The following is a 20,457-nucleotide window of genomic DNA, read 5'->3' on the forward strand; positions in this document are numbered from 1 at the left end:
TACGGGGTGAGTCAAAAAGGACTTGATAACTTTGGAATGAAGTAGAAATTTAATGTGTTAACTTACAGAATTGGTAGATGTCATTTTGCAGCAACCATACTGACATTTTACATGAAGGTGTAAAATGTCATTCTGATTTGATGTGACTACGATTTGTGATGCGGCTAGCATCCCTAAGCTAATCGATTCCTTCCCACATTCATTGAAGTACACTGGGCATAATTTGTGCAGTGGCAGCATAGATTCAATTTTTCAGGTCGTCTAAACTGTTTGGTAGAGGAAGAAGTTACACATGCTGTTCCACACCAGAGAAGGAAATTCAGTGGTGTCAAGTCTTGAGAGTGAGGTGGCCATGTGATTGACCCTTCACAGCCAATCCACCGACCCAGGAAGAGATTATCGAGGAAATCTCGAACCTCCGTGAGGAAATGAAGTGCTGCACAGTCTTGCTGGTAGCAAACCGTCCCATCGTGGTCACATTAATCAGTCTTGATGCAGAGTTCGTTTCATGAAACCAAGTAGAAAGACACATCTACCGTATCTGTATGTTGTCTCAACACTTTCCTGTATCATTTCAAAGTTGTATTGTCCATTTTGACTCACACTGTACTTTCCACTGTTGACATAATAGTGTGGTTGGCCTTACCAGCAATGAAGTGACTTTTTTTAGTTCTGCAAAGTTTACTGCAGATATATGTTTGAGACATTTTTCTTCAGGGAGAGGTTGTCTGTTAACACTCAAATTAGTTTACTCATATCTACCTATGATTCAGTTTTATATATCTAAAAACAAAGATGATGTAACTTACCAAACGAAAGTGTTGGTTTGTTGATACACACACACACACACACACACACACACACACACACACACACACACACACACACACAAAATTCAAGCTTTTGCAACCCACGCTTGCTTCATCAGGAAAGAGGGAAGGACGAAAGGATGTGGGTTTTACGGGAGAGGGTAAGGAGTCATTCCAATCCCGGAAGCGGAAAGACTTACCTTAGGGGGAAAAAAGGACAGGTATACACTGTGTGTGTGTGTGTGTGTGTGTGTGTGTGTGTGTGTGTGTGTGCAACCACACACACACACACACACACACACACACACACACACACACACACACACACACACACAAGCAGACATATGTAAAGGCCAAGAGTTTGTGCACAGATGTCAGTCGAGGCGAAAGTACAGAGGCAGAGATGTTGTCGAATGACAGGTGAGGTACGAGCGGCGGCAACGAAATTAGCGGAGGTCGAGGCCTGGTGGGTAACGGGAAGAGAGGATATATTGAAGGGCAAGTTCCCATCTCCGGAGTTCTGATAGTTCGGTGTTAGTGGGAAGTATCCAGATAACCCAGACGGTGTTAACGATGTGCTGGCCGTGCACCGAGGCATGTTTAGCCACAGGGTGATCCTCATTACCAACAAACACTGTCTGCCTGTGTCCATTCATGCGAATGGACAGTTTGATTCAGTTTTGCTGGAGTGGTAATAGAGTGCTTATAATTCCTGTTTAAAGGTAAGTACAAATGAGTGACTGTAGGTGTATTTAATGCATTCCTTATTTAAATTAACAAGTAGACACAGTTAAATTATTTCATTTTTATTGCACATAGCTTTGTCGATCAATTAGCTCAGTGAGAGTATATCTACAGGCTGCTGTTTGCAGCACTGCCCAGGTAGGTCCAGTGCGGTGTTCCTCCTCTAGTCATCCCTCGTCTCCCCGACAGCCCCTGCCACGAGAAGCGCTGTTGCCACCCCTGTATGTCCATACCATACCGCATAATGCAACGGCGTCCACCCGACCACACGACTGGCGTCGGTGTCGGCAAAGGGCGGCACCAGCTGCTGCTCCGCAGCTGTGTATCCATTCGCTTCGGCCCAGTGCAGAAGTCCCTGGCGTCCACCCCCCACCGGACACCTTTCAGCTTCGCCGCCTCCGTCGGCTGCTGCACGGTGCAGGTCGGTCATCTCGTCCACACCCCTCGCCCACAGACCTGCTCCAGCTGTCAGCAGTGTCCACAGCTCCTGCACTGCCCCGTCTTCAGCTGCCTAGACAAGCCTCCTGCCTCTCTCCTCACCAGAAAGTCTCCTGCGCAAAACAGAACATTTCTCAGGCTTTACGACACACATACCTATCTTACCGAGAAAACTACAACACGTGAAACAATTCTGACTGCACACCTATTCAGGAAGAAGCCCACTATATCCCCTTTTCCACAATAAAGTGGGTCACAGACATACTATGGTAGCGCCTTATCAAAGTCTTCATCGACTTTCCAATAAAAATTCCTTTTTTGCAGTTTCTGAAGAAACTCAGTTGTCAAGTTTTCTCACACTTGTTTTCAAAGTGAAGATCCTTTGACCTCAGGATGTTACTGCTAACCAATTGTTTATTGCCACTGAATTATATGGTTCATCTATTGCTAGTTCTCTGTATGCAGGAAACCCTCCCAAACCTACGAAAGGTAACATAAAACAAATCCCATTTCTCAGTATTTAAATACGAGTACATTATCCTGACAAAATGCAAAAATGTTCCATTCAATTACTGGCAGATTTTGTAACAATGTGTCACCAGGCTCACATTTGGGAAGACAATGCTTCAAATATGCATCCAGCCATCCAATTTAAGGCTTGCTGTTATTTTCGTGAATACCTCCAGGCTAGTGCAGGAATGGTTCCCTTGAAGGGGCAGTCGACTTTCTTCCCCATCCTTGAAAAATTCATAGCTGGTGCTTCACCTCTAATTACATTGATGCCAACGGGATATTAAATGCTAATCTTCATTCTTTCTTTTTCCTTCCTCTCCTCATACGTACTATTTCAGTGTGTGTGTGTGTGTGTGTGTGTATAAGAGAATGCAGGCACACATGCACATAGTCAAACTGAACCCTATAACAGTGTGCACCTCTCTTCAAATCCTCACTTAAAAACTAACTCTCTCTCTCTCTCTCTCTCTCTCTCTCTCTCTCTCCTCTCCCCCCCCCCCCCCCCCCCACACACACACACACACACACACACACACACACACACACACACACACACACACACACACCCCTAACCTTCTTGTGGCTGCCACATGTATAATGTACCGAAAAATCCTAAAATCTGAGACAAAAATTCATGTTTCATGCACTATATTGTGATCAGAAATCTTCCACAAAGCAAACATTGACTTTCTGAACACACACTACTTCACAGTGCTGATTTATGTACCGAAAAATGAATAGTACCACTTGTGTTTTCAACCTCACAACCATCACCGTACCTATTTTCTCATATTACATTGCATGTGCCATTTCTCTATAAGCTAAATACAAATAAATACAAAGCACTTTTCCTATTCTGACAGAGCTATTACAACAGATAAATTAACTTCATCATCCAGAAACTCCAGTTTCTATACAAGTTTGATGCACATGGAATGCTAATACTGTTCCAACTAATAGTAATTGCATGCAGGAAATGAAAAAATTTACATACACAAACATTTTATACAATCAAAAAGCTTATCATTCTGATAATTTGTATGAATCATTTCCTAATCTTTCCCGTCCAATGGTGATATAGCATATGTGAATTTTGAATGATTCTACAGTATTGAACAGCCTGGAAGATGTTTTTGATCCCCATAGTGTTTCCCCAGGTGAGGTCATGGTGGAGCTGGTGCACCTCTACATGTCTGTGGTGTCCATTGGTTCACACAGACCTGTCGTCTGACACGGAATAGTAACAATGATGATACTTCATTTTAAAACACAGATAGCACTGACCCTAGCAGAAACTCAAGTTACATCATGATAGGGTTGTGTGTGTATCGAACACTCGTGTGTGGAACCTGATACTTAGCTATGGAGCAACAATGCCACTTCATGTGCACACATTTGAGTGTGTGTGTGTATCTATATAGGCTAGTGTTTAACATCTCACTGACAATGAGGTCGTTAGAGATAGAGCAAGAGCCTGGATTAGGGAAGAATGGGGAACGAAAGCAGTCTCCCACTTTTGAAGGAACAATCCTGGCATTTGCTTAAGTGACTTAGGGAAATCACAAAAAACCTAAATCAGGATGGTGGTTTGAACCACCAACCCAAATTTGAGTCCACTGTGATAGTCACTGCACTTTCCACCTCCGTTCTACAGAGAGTTATTTAGTGGTAATATTCATACCAATGAATAGGAAAAATAGTTATACTAGTATATGGTAACTGCAGTTGTTTGTAGTGCTATACATATTTAACAATGTCACTTACAGGGTTAAGTAACAGTTGTTTGGCTCCACACCAGTCCCTTTGGAGGAACCCACTTCTCCTTCCCAACTTATTTTCAGCATGGTGACGTATATGAAAATCTACATTTTGTGTGCATTCATAATTGTGCTTCTGTAACGCAGTGGTTTTCGCTAGTATAAGGCAATCAAGTAAGTCGAGTTACACACTTTGTAAAGGCCTGGAGAGATGGGAAGATTTCAGCTCGATATCATATCATCATGGTCAGCCATGTGACTGAAAATCAGATATCAAATTTTAAGTCATATCCAGAAACAGATGTTGACTCGGATCGCAATTTAGTGATGATGGGTACAATAAAGCTTAAGAGAACTGCCATGAAGAATCAGTGTGTAAATAAGAGGAATACTGAAGGAAAGGAAGGAAGGAAGAATGATTTGCGTTTTACATCTCATTCACATCAATGTGATTAGAGAAGGAGCATAAGCTTAGAATGTTTTGAGGGCGAGAAAAATGAATCTGCCATGACGTTTTAAAAGCACTGTCCAGCATTTGCCTGGAGCTATTTACATAAATCACAGAAAACCGAAATGTGTATGTTCAGTTGCGAATTTGAATAGTCATTCTACAAAATGTGAATTTAGCATTCTAACCACTGTGCCACATTGCTCAGTTAAATATACTGAAGTGCTGAGGAATGACAATGTGTGTTGAAGTTCACTGAGACTGTGGGTAATGTGATAATGAATACCATACTAGAAAGTTCAGTTGAACAGGAGTAAACTTTTTTAAAATGGCAATCAGAAAAATTAGAAAAATATAGGTGCAAGGAAAGTAACAGCAAAAATCATTGCTAATCAATAAATAGTTGAACTTATTGACGAAAGAAAGAAGGAAGGAAAAATATGCAAGAATAGAAAGGAACATGGCAGTAAAAAAATCACAAAGGAATGAAATGAATAGAAAAAATACAAAAATCAAGTAAAATGGTTGAAGGGTACATTATAAGAAATCTAAAAAGAAATGGTCATCTGACTGGTTCAGTACATAGACAATTCAAAACAATCTTTGGTGAAATTAAATTAAGGATTTCTACATTACAAATGGAGGAGGAATTTACCGTGATACACATGTGAGTGGGAAGAGTGTATTGAAGGCCTCTATATGGGAGAGAAACTGTTTGATGGAGGAAGAAATGAAATAGATTTGGAAAACATAAGGGATTCACTACTAGACTTAGAGTATTAGAAAACTTTGGAAACCCTGTGTACAAACAAGGCAGAATGGCTAGATAGCATTCCTTTGCAGTTTTTAAAATTTTTGGGATACTTGGCAACCCAATGGCTATTCAAGTTGGTGCGTTGATTCTACAGGGCCAGAAATGTAAGAAATGTACCAGAAACTTCAGAAGAGAGCAACAGCTCGTGTATCCAAGCTGGTGACAACAGTAATACACCCAAGAACGGAAAAAAGAAACTGTGGGCCTGTTGGAGGATGATAAGTGTGGATTCAGGAAAGCTGATTCTGATGTTGCTACTGGTAATCAAGACTTCAGAAGACTCAAGACTTGGTAATGGAAGTTGTCTACTTGGAAAAGTTTTCGACAAGATAAAACAGTGAAAGATATTTGAAAATATCAGATCAAGAGAAACAAGATACAGGCAAAGACATGCAATGTACAATATGTACAAGAATCAATAGGGGACTAATATGGGAGTGCTGTCATTCTCTCCAATTTTTAACTGCATATGGAAGAGTTGATGGTGAAAGTAAATGAAAGTTTCAGGAATAGGATTAAAGTTGAGGCTGAAGATTGATAGGATTTACTGATTACATTGCTATCCAACTAAAATGACATAGAATTTCCAGGGCTACTGAATGGCATTAACAGCCAAATGAGCACCGAATTTTTATTTATAGACAAAAGATTGATGGAGATAATGACGAGTAGCGAAAATAATATCAGCGATATGCTAAATATTAGAATTAGGGACTAAAAAGTAGACTAAGCAAAAGAATTCTGCTACCTTAAAATCAAAATTACCAAGTAATAAGGTGATAGTAAGAAATAAACTAGCACAGGCAAGGAAGGTTACTGATATCAAACACTGGCTTTAATTTGAGGATGAAATAACTCTGAACGTATGTTTGGAGTACAGGGTTTCATAAAATGAATTATGGATTGTCAAAGGTGGAAATGAAGAGAATCAAAGCATTTGAGAAGTAGTGCAATAGAAGGATGGTGAAAATTAAATTGGATAATAAACCAAGAAATAAGGATGTTGTCCAGGTGATCGCTAAGGAAAAGAACATATTGAAATAACTGAGAAGAAGGTAGTGGATAACAGGGCTCATGTTAAAACATAAGGAACTGACTTCTGTGGTATTAGAGGGAACTATAGATGGTAACAGCTAGACAAGGATCAAAAGGAGGTGGGCATAGAGGAGGAAGTTGTTGAGTGCCTTATCAATCCAGTCACATCTGCACCCTGCCCTCCCACCAGCCTACAAGAACTAAAAGCAAAGTCAGTCGGGGAACTCAGCAACTGAATGTGTTGTTGAAACTACCACATACATCATCTATTGAGGGTAAGGACTTAGCTTTGCTTAGGTGTGGTTACCAGTGATATCAGCAGCTCCACCTTATGGTCGTGGAGATGAGGTGCTCCACATCCTGCGAATGTGTGGGAGAACAGGTTTTCTACACCAACAGAGTATTTTTTGTTAGTAGCAGAACTTTAATGCTAAACTCCTGGATTATTTCTCCTCTCTAATTACTCTCACACTATCACGCAACTCTGTCCTTATCCGTTCCCCCCCACTACAGCATTCTACTCGTTTTACATACATATGCTCACTCTCCCAGTCTCTTAATTTTTTGGACGTGACATTGACTTTCATATTTCATTTATTGTTGCCACTGACTTAATTTTATACAACATGAATCTTTATGTGAACATGAAGATGTGAGTGGGAAGATTTGTGATAAATGAGTGTAACAATAAGCTGATTGACAAGTAATACCCAACACTTTGTGAACCATGAGGTAATGAAGAAGAGGATAGTCAGTAATATGAAAAAGATCTGATGCGTCTGATTAAGAGCATTTTCAGGACATGCAAATACATCCAACTGCTACGGTTAACATCAAAAGCTTAAAACACGAGTACCTGTGTCGTTTGATAGAGTATATAAAACGAGTATGTGGCAGGCATAATGCAGAAAAATACCTTAATGTGTAATGTGTCAAGATAATTTCTTTACAAGGAAATGTAGAGCTCTAGCAGTATCCTTTTTTCAGCCATGGAATCTACACTGAATAAGAGGAAATCTGACTGAATGGTTTACAGTACAGGTCGTAAGTAAATTACAAATGGACTAAGAGGTGTAGACAATATTACAGTAAAGAAAGGTTTTCAGTATGTTAGAAGCATATAAGGTGTTACGTAAATATTTAAGTCTACTTAAAAATGAATGATAATTTGTAAGTGTTATTTGCTACTAGACTGGCATGAGATATCGTGCAACTGTAAGTTGGTGTGTAACAAAGGAAAGCTGGATGTGAACATCTCTGTTATTGAAGTTATCATAGATGGAATATCAATAGCAAGAGAGAAAATAGGGAAGGGTAGTGACTGTACCATAGAAGGAAATATTGTGTGGCATTCACTGGACAGTTTTTAGTAAAGCCATAGAGAACCCTACATAAGACAGGCAGACATATTTGATGCTTTTTCATCAAGGATGAAACTAAAGTATGTTGACTACTACATCCCTTCTCTGTGCATCACAGAAGGCAGTGTAGCCAAGCACTGCATGTATTATGGCCGAAAATGGTACAGAAGAAAAATAGACAAGATGACTTAGCATTGTGGAGGACCATTCTGAGCTGCCATGAGGACTGGTTGTCATCCTATGGTTGCAGGGTGTATGAGGAGCAGGCAACCACACACTGGAGCACAGATGTCTATGTCACCTTGTTTTCTCGACATCTTCCATGTAAATTCTGACAGAGAACCTCCCCTGTACTTCTTGGAGACAAGCAAAGAATGTGTGTGTTAAATTTTCTAGTATATTGCATAACTGTACTGAGAAAGTAAAAGACAACTAGGCAACACAAAAGCTATAGTACTGATATAGCAACTGTGGTTACTCTGTCTGCTTTGATACATCTGAAGTTTCCACAGATCAATATTTACTGCATGGCAACATCAGAATTGGGAAATTGTAAATATTTTGTTGCCCTCCATGCACCATGCTGCAACATGGCACATTGTTCCATATGTCAGTTGTGAGTGACACACTATCTTCATCTCATCTTCCCTTTATGCTGTATGAAGCCCTTTATACATGGTACAGAGACACTAAGCAAATTTAAACACTATAGGCTTACAGCAACCTGCAGTGTGCATACAACAGGACCTGATCACTAGCCACCCTTGGCTGCAAACTACAGACATCACTCTGTCCAATGATGTGGGCAGCGATGTCTTGTGTGTCCTTTGTGCAGACATTTGATACAAAAATCTATGTAAGAACTTCTTGTACACATTCAGTTTAAAACAAATTGTCACTGCAAATAAGGATGCATTGACTAAAAACAACAGTTGAAAGCAGTTCTGTTTATATATATGATTAAGGTCTAATAGGAAGGTACTCAAAGCAATTGTAAGTTACAAGGATTGATCCAGAAGCGAGATTCCCTTTATTTTTGTAAGTAGACAACATTGTTTATTCTCACAGAAATTCACAATGTTGGAAAGAAGAATATAATCGCCATCATTTCATATGCATTTTTGTAGGTGGTGCTCTAATTCCTGTGTGCCCATGTCACAGAACTCTGCCGCCAACCCACTGAAAAAGCGTGTCACCTCTTCTTTGACTTCATCGTTGCTCCAAGAGAGCTGGCCCCCAAGTGTTCCTCTGACTTGGGGAATGAATGACAATCACTTGGCACAATGGGTGGGGCACGAAGTCCAGCCGAAGTTTTTCAGAAGTTCCTGGGTTTGGTGGGAGACGTGAGGTCGGGCGTTACCGTGAAGCGGCGTTACACTTCTGTGAGTTGTCCTTTGGTGGTTCTGGATAGCTCGCCTGATTTTCCAGTGTTTCACAATAACTGAACTGCCACCCTGTCATCAAGGTGTCACTGGATCAGAGCTGCAGCTTCTCAACCAAGTAACTCCTCAGCTTGCCTCACAATGGCTGAGTGCGCCCTACACCAGTATCCCCTTATGATCCCAAAACGCAGTGGTCATGACTTTGCAAGCAGGAGTAGTTAGTTTAAACTTCTTTGCGACTGGTGATCCTGAGTGACGCCATTTTTCTTTCGTTTCGGGAGTGAAATTGAAGACTCGCATTTCGTCTCCTGAAGCATTGGAGTCCAACAATTCTTCCCTATCTTCATGAAACATTTGAAAACACTGGCGAGAACAGTGAAGGCGTTTTCTCTTGTGTTCTGCTTTCAGTATACACAGTACCCATCAAGCGAAATATCTGTGATACCCCAATTTTTTCTTTAAAGCTCTTTCAACTGTACCATAAGAGCTCCCAGGAATCCGAGAAACATGTTCACAGACGGCGCTGCTCCTATTTTGAAGCACCTCAGGTTGGACCATCTCTATAACCACCTCCAAAACTGAAGGGGTTCTACTCTGTTCTTGATGGTGGACCGAGTGGCACTGAACTCTCTTCGCCATTTTCGGACATGTCAATGAACACACACTTGTCGCGATACACTAGGGTCAACTGACGAGTATCCATGCGTGGAGCATCTTTTGCGTGCAAAAACCAAATTACACAACGAATCTCATACTCAGTGGGATAAACAATGGCACCTCCATCGTAGACTACTGCCGAGCCAATACTGGGCAGCGCAGTGCAGCAAAGCGCGTTTGGGTGGAATTTAGAGTGGGGGAAACAGTCACGTGCAGTGTGGTGTTGTGTTGACAGACTTTGCCTAGCACCCTCATGTGGCTGGAACTTTACTTTTGGATCAACCCTCGTACCTGCATAACGCTTCTGCAGCTATTAATAAATATAAATTTGACAGCACAAGCTTCATTAAGGAGACCCAGAGGGAAGCACGACTGAATGTACTGAGTGTTGTACACTATAGAGCATATTCGTACTTAGAGCTGGGAAATGAACAGCTTGTCCCGTGCTTACCTGGTTTCTGCTGATGGCTCAGTAAGCTTTCAGCTCTTCAACACACACTGCGTCAGACCAGTCCTGTAAGGCCATCACTTGGTGGGTGCCCACGTCTACGGCTGCGCTCTCCTGAACTAGTTCCACTGCAGGTGATTCTGAAACATGGGATCACAGAGTAGCCCGCTGCCCTTTCTAGAATCTGCGAACACTATGGGCACTTCACTAATGCTGTTCACTGCACCACCTTGGTATATTCCCTGTATCAAATTGATGTCACCAGCGAAGAGCAGCAAATTCACAACAATAAAATTTTAAAGAATATCCTTTATGTTCCATCTACACAACAAGCCCTAAAATGGGTGAAAACATCAGTTCCTCAATTTCATTCGTCTGTGCAATGTTCCTCGATCGGTGTGTCATTTAAAATTGAGACCTCGCACAATAAAACAAAAACTAGTGGGCGAGAAGCAACTATTGTTCCACTTTGGTAAACAGTTTTCTGTTCTGATTTTGAAAACAACAAGTTAACAACTAGTCCTCTAGGTTGACTTACAGGAGTTGACTCACACAGTCAGCTGACAATCTGTTAGTAAAGTCCGAGCTGCCTCACTGTGAAACGTTAGCTGGGGGAAGATGCCACAGTCAGACCGCAAGTTCTCCTGAGCACTCCTGACATTCCAACAGGGCAACATCCACCAATGTTTAAGACGGAATGTTGAGCCACTAACAGAGAAAGTGCCAGCGATTCAACCAATATACACGCTACTGTTTTCCATCTGATCTCTTACAATTACAGCATCTGAGATTATGATTACAGGATAGCTTTCACGATACAATTTGTTCATTGCAAGCTCTAATTCTGGATCAAGAAATTCCGAATTACAGTTCCTATAACGAAAAGGGAATATCTTCACTTATTGTAATTATTTTGTTTCAATCAAAAGTCACTGCCCTCCCCAAATGTTTGATTCAGTCATAAGAGCACCACACACTTTACTTGGCTATTAAGCAAATGAACTTCCAACATATTACCTGTTCTTGAATCAATCATGACTGCTGTGAACTGGTACATACATGCGCACACCAGGCTGTAACGATTACATGCAAGGACCTCAAAAACAAAAATGTATCATTTTCGGTGCCAAAAACATGTGGTACTCCCAGAATCATCTTGCAGCATTAACCCATGCATTTCGAGTGCAGTTGCTGAGGTCCATCAAATAGCTTCCTTTTTAAAATCCTGGTGTTTGCATTACTTAACTTTTACACACTAATACTGAACGTATTTTCAGTTTTGTTTTCTTTGAGAATGCCCAGATGAGTCCAGTTAATGGCTGCATTATTGCCTTATATCATAGCCAGAGTTCTCCGTTGGATACATTTTTCTTACATACGATGGAGAAGTTATAAAACAATTGGTAATGTGCACAACTGCAGCACACTATGGTCACAGATCCCTGCCACCCACCATGCCCAAAAATATGTCACGAATCTAAAAAGAAACTATCAAAGATCAACTCATAATTACAATATCTGTTCAGCAAAAAGTGTAATCTCCTTCACGCTGTTGTTGTGCTGTGAGGTGCTGGTATCATCAACAAGAAATTAAATAAGCATTGCTTCAACTGTTCGTTTTTTCACGCTATCACTTTGTAGATAGGCAGTTTATACTGCAATAAAAAATGCTTAAGAAACAAATACTTCTGCGTTTCTGTGTTTTATCGCTCATACTGGAACACGAGCGGGTCGTCCTTGCAAGTGGTGCGAGTTCTCTACGTCATTAACTCAGAACTTCCACTCATCTCTGAGGCCTGATTGGTAATAGTATTCCTGTAATCCATGGACCAGTTCTTTGACTGGTTCTCTCGATGTGTGCGATTTAACATTTAAACCCAGTGCAGCACAGATTTCCAGGTAAATCTTCTATGTACATGTTCCACACAAACAACTCTTCTTATTATACGTGAATATCAGCCGTTACATTAGTTGATAATTTTGAAATCAATTGCTTAACTAGGCCACAGTTGCAGTATTGACAAGTGGAAAGACGTTCCTCTTCACGTTTCTTGTCTGTTGTTCATTGAACAAGGAACATCAAGAGATGATGGTCTCTAGTTGTGAAACACTGTTAGAACTGATTCATTGTAATTACCAACGTAGAGCCCAATATAACACAGAAACGCGAACGAAAACTGGAAAATCAGATCCTGAACAGCTACTTGTAATATTGTGCCCTGCCTGCGACTTAATAAACATACCATTTACCTTTCCTATCGAAATATCAAGAGTTAAAGATATAATTTAACCACTGAGTCAATGAACTGCGCTGCAAGTCGGCGAATATGTACTCCCAGGATAATGAGAGCGGCGTAACATCATCTGTATTTTGTTCCATATAAGAATGCACGCTCATCTTCTCTCTCTCCTCCTCTAGTCGCGCGCCTTTCCGACAGCACCTTACGCTATCAGACTCCTATTTTCTTCCATTTTGTTCAAATGAACTGAAATTGTATTCCTGTCAGGAATTTGTTTAATTGTGCCATTATTATCGCCAATTGCAATTACTGATATGACTTTACTGTGAATACTTTTTTCTTTCACTAAAGAGTCGGGTTAAGATTATTGTAATTTCTACGTATTTCGCCGAATACCGCAAAAATTCCTTATGTCCAAAATTAAAAAGTTAATACACGAGATGTTAGATGTCTGTATAAAAAGCTTCTTTCGTTAAATAGTAATTGTTTAATTTGGCATTTCTGCTTTCATTTCATAGTAATGATCATCAATCCCCAATTTGTAACTGTTCCACATTTTGCTTTACTACATTTTTTTCTTATATTGCCAAAGCAATACCCATGATATTGAAAGTATTCTGAATTTTCTCACGAGGCGAGGGGAGAGTAATTTCCCTGAGATTATAGAAACCCAAATTAAACGTTTTTCAGCATGCCACTAGTCTTCAAACAAAAAAGGTAAAAAACGATCAGTATTAACTAAGGAGTGAAGTGATTCTATTTACAAAGTTGATAATATCGAGTGCATTTTCGGACAAAAAAATTTTCATTGTAGACTAATAAAGTGGTTTTGTGTGTGTGTGTGTGTGTGTGTGTGTGTGTGTGTGTGTGTGAAATATTTATCAATTATAAATATTATGTGCCGTACACTTTACAGTCAGTCACAGTAGTATATAATATGCCTGTGCATGTTCTCAGTGGCATTTGTGGTTAGATGCTACAGTGATTCATAACCCTAATACTGGAAGCAAAAATTAGTTTTTACCTAGGTACAGGAACAGAGCTTTATGCTCAAGACCTTATCAAGTAGTGAGTATACAGCAGGCAGGAAATTGCGACTCTTCCGATAAACAAAACCCGATACAGTACTTCTACAACTCGTTCCCAGTATAGGGGGTTTAAAGGAGAAAAACTCAAAGTGTGGAAAGCGGGGGAGGCAGGGGGGGAGGGGGGGAGGGTGGGGAGGGGGGCATGAGATACACCACATTCTGTCCAAGTTATACCAAGTTGTCAGCTTCGAGTCTTCTAACGACCGAAGAACCAAACCAATCTAAACCATACAAAAGCCAGAAACGTCAACATGTGACGTTCGTCTGCTTTATTTCCTCGTTGATTGTCCTCTGTGTCTTCGTATTGCGTTGTGACAGTGGCTGAATAATGGGGTGTGGAAGCTCAACACTGACTACTTTAAATGATTTAGCCGACAGGTGCACACTTGCGCTTAACAGTTCTTTACTTTCGCTGTTCACAGCCCCCACTATACACAGTTATATGGCCAGTGCACTATTGTTTTTAACGTTTGATAACTCTCATTAATAGGTCGCAAGCAAACAACTACTGCTGCAATAGTTTACTGTTTAACATCTGTTGTTGTTGTCTTCAGTCCTGAGACTGGTTTGATGCAGCTCTCCATGCTACCCTATCCTGTGCAAGCTTCTTCATCTCCCAGTACTTACTGCAACCTATATCCTTCTCAATCTGCTTAGTGTATTCATCTCTTGGTCTCCCTCTACGATTTTTACCCTCCACGCTACCCTCAACGCTAAATTTGTGATCCCTTGATGCCTCAGAACCTGTCCTACCACCCGGTCCCTTCTACTCAGGCTGTCCCACAAACTCCTCTTCTCCCCAATTCTGTTCAATACCTCATTAGTTATGTGATCGACCCATCTACTATTCAGCATTCTTCTGTAGCACCACATTTCGGAAGCTTCTATTCTCTTCTCGTCCAAACTATTTATCGTCCATGTTTCACTTCCATACATGGCTACACTCCATACAAATACTTTCAGAAACGACTTCCTGACAAATCTATACTCGATGTTAACAAATTTCTCTTCTTCAGAAACGCTTTCCTTGCCATTGCCAGTCTACATTTTATATCCTCTGTACTTCAACCATCATCAGTTATTTTACTCCCTAAATAGCGAAACTCCTTTACTGCTTTAAGTGTCTCATTTCCTAATCTAATTCCCTCAGCATCCCCCGATTTAATTTGACTACATTCCATTATCTACGTTTTGTTTTTGTTCATGTTCATCTTATATCCTCCTTTCAAGACACTGTCCATTCCGTTCAACTGCTTTTCCAAGTACTTTGCTGTCTGACAGAATTACAATGTCATCGGCAAACCTCGAAGTTTTTATTTCTTCTCCATGAATTTTAATACCTACTCCGAATTTTGTTTCCTTTACTGCTTGCTCAATATACAGATTGAATAACATCGAATTTTACATACAAAAAAAAAGACATAACACTTTATGAAAATACTAGAACAGTTTATGAAAAACATTCTATTACTTCAGTGCACTCTACTGGGCACAATCGAAACTAAATCAGTCCCCTATCCAATACTCTCCTCTATCGGCTGATACATAGTCTACGTGCGCGTCCAATCTCGAGTCACCATCTGTCCAGCTCTGAGACACATCTCCCGCTTAACCGCCTTCAAGACAGGATCGGTATACGGCGCTACGCCTCAGTACCCGCACAACTGAACCACGCAGAACATCCGCATTCATCTTCAAACAACACTATATAAAATATCATCAGTAAGATGGAGCATCATAATAGACTGTACCACAGACGGGACAAGCCCAGATACCAGAAGAGTCTGCCTCAGCTGTGTGGGGTCAGTGTGTGGAATTCAGCACGAAGGGGTGCCCCGTGTCGGTGGCGATGTTCAGACACGACACACTGCTCACTTCCAGGCTGTCGTGTCGGAACATCGCCGCCGCCACAGGGCTCTTCGGTGCGCCATCAGTCACGTGACTCCTGCTTCCAGCGTCCCAGGCGTCCAGAGGGGTGCCCAATTCCGCAGCAGCAGACACCCTTTAACCTTCTCAACATCTTCCATTGTGGATGATTCTGAAACACAATGACAAGTGGGCAGCGCTTTGCCCTTAAAGAGGGTAGGACGTCAAATGGGCCGACTTGGAGCAGGAGAGGCACCACAGGACATTTTAATTTCGACTGTCTATACTTTAACAAGTAAATTCATAAAACTTTGTCAGCATGACCAGGAAGGACTCAGTATTCACACTCGTAGCAGCGGAAGTTCAAAAACATAACAAAATTTTTTTACATGTGAAATATTTTTTCACTTACTATTGGGTGCATTTGTTGCTGCAGGTACACTTTTCTTCTTAAGTAAGAGAGACTGTTAGATGAATTTTGCACAGCATACAAACCATACTTACAGGTGTCAAACTCTAGAATCTATTTGATTTATGAAAAAATGAATGAGCTGTTACGTTTTAAACTTCATGTTTAGAAAAAAAATTCAAATTTTGTAGTTAATTATCTCAATTTTTACCACAGTTTTTAATAGATTTGGAAAATTCTAGAGTTTCATACACCTGTAAGTATGGTTTGTATGCTGTGCAAAATTCATCAAAGAATCTCTCTCACTTGTGAAGAAAAATGTACCTATAGCAACAAATGCAGCCCACAGTAAGTGAAAAAATGATGAAATTTCATATCTAAAAAAATTTTGGTATGTTTTTGCCCTTCCACTGCTATGAGTGTGAATCCTAAATCCTTCCTGGTCATGCTGACAAAGTTTTATGAGTTTATTTCTACAAGTATAGACAGTAGAAAATAAAATGTCCTGTGGTGCGTCTCCTGCTCCAAGTCGGCCGGTCTGACGTCCTACCCCCCCCTTAATTGTTGTGCACTGAGGAGTCAAAGAAACTGGTACACCTGCCTAATATCGTGTAGGACCTCCACAAGCATCCTGAAGTGCAGCAACATGACGTGGCATGGACTCGACTAATGTCAGAAGTAGTTCTGGAGGGAAATGACTCCACGACTCCTGCAGGGCTGTCCATAAATCAGTAAGAGTACAAGGGGTGGAGGTCTCTTCTGAACAGCGCGTTGCAGCGCATCACAGGTATGCTCAATAATGTTCATATCTGTGGAGTTTGGTGGCCAGCCAAAGTGTTTAAGCTCAGCAGTGTGTTCCTGGAGCCACACTAGCAATGCAGGACGTGTGGGGTGTCGCATTGTCCTGCTGGAACTGGCCATCAGAATGCGCAATGGACATGAAAGGATGCAAGTGATCAGACGGGACGCTTACGTACTTGTCACCCTTTCAGAATCATATTTAGATGCATCAGGGGTCCCGCATCATCCAAACTGCTCAGGCGCTGCACCATTATTGAATCTCCACCAGCTTGAACAGTCCCCTGCTGACACGCAGGGTCCATGGATTTGTGAGGTTGACTCCATACCGGTACACGTCCATCCACTCGATACAATTTGAGGGGACACTCGTCTGAGCCCCCACGTTTCCAGTCAACAACAGCCCAATGTCGGTGTTGATGGCCCCAGGCGAGGCGTAAAGCTTTGCGTCGTGCAGTCATCAAGGGTACACGAGTTTGCCTTCGGCTCTGAAAGCCCGTATCAATGTTTCACAGAATGGTCTGCATACTGACACTTGTTCATGACCTTGCATTGAAATCTGCAGCAATTTGCAGAAGCGTTGCACTCCTGTCACGTTGAACGATTCTCTTCAGTCGTCGTTGGTCCCATTCTTGCAGGTTCTTTCTTCCGGCCACAGAGATGTCAGTTTTGATGTTTTACCGGATTCCTGATATTCACGGTGCACTGATGAAACGGTCGTACGGGAAAATGCCCACCTCATCGCTACCTCCGATATGCTGTCCCCTATCGCTCGTGGGCCGACTGTAACACCACGTTGAAACTAACAAATCCTGATGACTGATCTAACAAGTGCGCCAGACACTTGTTGTCTTAGATAGCCGTTGCCAACCACCACACCATATTCTTTCTGTTTACACATCTCTGTATTTGAATACACATGCCTATACCAGTTTCTTTGGCACTTCAGTGTATGATCTAAATTAAGAGATACATCATCAATCAGATGTGCAGCCGCAAGCTGTACCACAGACGTCACAAGTCGATACGTCAGAAGAGTGTGCCTCAGCCATGTGGGCGCAGCGCGTGCTAGTCAGCACGGAGAGGTGCCCCGTGACAGCCGCAATGTTCCGGCACGATAGGCTGCCGACCTCCAGCCTGTCGTGCCGAAACATCGCAGCCGGCGTAGGGCAGTCGGGTAAACAGTATGTACCCGTGCGCCACCATCCACGTGTCTGTTTCCAGCGTCTCGGGCATCCAGTTCCATGGCAGCAGACACTCTAAACAGCTCAACTGGCTCCATTGCGGACGATTCTGAAAAACAGCGACAGTTGGGCAGCCCTTTGCCCTTCCTCAATAGCTGTGTAAGCCACAGGCAGATGTGCGTCAAGCAACACTTGGCAAATGTTGTAGATCACAAGACAAATACAACACCACGATATCTTTTCCCGATTGACGATACAGGTCAATCGCAGTATTTTAAAGAACTACCTTCTATCACCACATTTTGATTTCATGACAAGTAAGTTTCATATTTTTAAAAATATCACGAGTTTTATGGTTCAAATACCTCTTGAGAACTATGCGACTAACTTCTGAGGTCATCAGTCCCCTATAACTTTGAACTACTTAAACCTAACTAACCTAAGGACATCACACACATCCATGCCCGAGGGAGGATTCGAACCTGCGACCGTAGCGGTCGCGCGGTTCCAGACTGTAGCGCCTAGAACCGCTCGGCCACCCCAGGCAGCGTGCTTGAGCATTGTCCTGAAAATGATGGCCAGGTCCTGCAGAAAGTGTCATCACTTCTATCTGTATCCTGGCCGTAGGTTGTGTTCCAAAAATGAAGGGACAGAAGTGATGACACTTTCTGCAGGGCCCGACCATCATTTTGCAGGACAATGCTCCAGCACGTACAGTGCAAGCTGTTACTGATTTGTCTGACTGATGGGGCTGCTAAGTGCTATACCATCTACTGCACTTCTGTGACTTAAGCCCTCGTGAGTTCAACTCTATTTCTAACCTGAAGGGAACACTTCACGGCATTCGCTTCAAACTGCTACAAATTCGTCGGCCAATAAACCGTGCCGCTCGAACTTCCAACACAACTGACACTGCTAAGAGTATCCTACGACTTCCACGTCGCTGGCAACGTGCTATACACAATGCTTGTGACTACTTTGAAGGTCTGTAGAAACTTTGAAACACACATCTATTTTGTACGATCTGTAAATAAATAGATGCCACTATTAAAGTTCCCACAGTCGTATTTATCGAGATTTGTGAAAAACATAACAAAAATATCGGCATTCTATATTGCCCTTTCGATGAAGATACATCGGTGACAAATTATCACCTGTTTATATCGATATTCTTTTGAAGGGAATGTCGATATATCGATATTTTGTAAACAAATCATAATGACAAGACCCGGAAGGGGCATCTTCTGTCCGATGTTACATCATCGGGAAGCCATTCGAAATGGAAGCCTAGTGCACTTCTGCAAATGATGGAAACTACTACAGCTCTACTTTACAAAATAACTGTGTCAGGGAGGGGTGGGGGTGAGAGGAGGAGGAGGAGGATCGGAATTGGAGCCTGAACAGAACGAAGTAAACTACCCCGGAACAGTTTCCGTTTTCCGATCCGACGCACTTCGGAAAGTTCGCCTTTAGAACTTCAGAGCTATGGAGTTTTAGGCCAGGGAGTGAGGTGTAAGTATGAAGGAAGGAGAGAGCTGTGCATGTGCATTCGAACTTACAGTAGCTACGGGAAGCGAGAACTAAAAGGAAGACCGTGCCAGACAGTTCCTTTCCCAGAACAGTTCATTCAAACAAGAAGGAACGCACGACAGGACACCGAACACCGCACGTCAGCTACGCTGTCACCCAATTCACAGGGTGACAGTTACCGAACTATATGAAAAAAGGCAATTAGTTACAAACTACGCCGTGCACACACTTTATTAAACATCTACGTCACAACAGATATTCGGATTTAGAGTGTCACATGTTCGATATGCCTGGCATCATTGCCGATGATATGACGCAAATGAATAGCTAAATTCTGCATGACCCGCTGAAGTGTCAGAACATCGATGCTGTCGACGACCTCCTGATTGGATGTTTTCAGTTCAGCAATGGTTTTAGGGGTATTACTGTACCCCTTATCTTTAATATAGCCGAACGAAAAGAAGTCGTATGTGTTCGGATCCGGAGAGTATGACTGCCAATCGAAGCCCATGTCAGTGGCCTCTGGGTACCCCAAAGCCAGAACGGTCCCCAAAGCCAGAACGGTCCCCAAAGTGCTCCTTCTGGACATCAAACACTCTCCTGCTGCGATGGGATCGAGCGTCTTGCACGAACCACATCTTGTCGAAATCAGGATCACTTAGGACAATGGGGATGAAACCATGTTCCACAACCTCCATATAACATTAGTCACCGTGCCATCGAGGAATATCGCACCGATTATTCCGTGATTGGAGATAGCTGACCACACAGTCACCTGTTGAGTTTGAAGAGACTTCTCGATCGCTAAATATGGGTTCTCAGCCTCCAATGCGCCAGTTTTGCTTACTGACAAACCTATCCAAATGATAGCGAACTTCGTCGTTAAGCCAGACCATGCATGTGCATACTAATTCCCATCTTGCCCCGCGGCCAACC

The 20,457-nt window shown here is 42.0% G+C and overlaps 1 long non-coding RNA gene across 1 annotated transcript in view; it reads right to left on the bottom strand.

Annotated features, from left to right (window-relative positions):
• Positions 1-1,524: 1,524 nt before the first annotated feature.
• The window catches only part of LOC124719928, a 39,881-nt gene continuing 20,948 nt past the window's right edge, over positions 1,525-20,457 (bottom strand). The window contains exons 2-3 of the long non-coding RNA XR_007006020.1: positions 10,410-10,546; positions 1,525-2,104 (exon numbers count right to left, since the gene is read on the bottom strand). This is a non-coding gene — a long non-coding RNA (uncharacterized LOC124719928). The remainder of the gene's footprint in view (positions 2,105-10,409; positions 10,547-20,457) is intronic.

The sequence above is a fragment of the Schistocerca piceifrons genome, chromosome 11 (genome assembly GCF_021461385.2).
Source record: "Schistocerca piceifrons isolate TAMUIC-IGC-003096 chromosome 11, iqSchPice1.1, whole genome shotgun sequence".
Lineage (NCBI taxonomy): Eukaryota > Metazoa > Arthropoda > Insecta > Orthoptera > Acrididae > Schistocerca > Schistocerca piceifrons.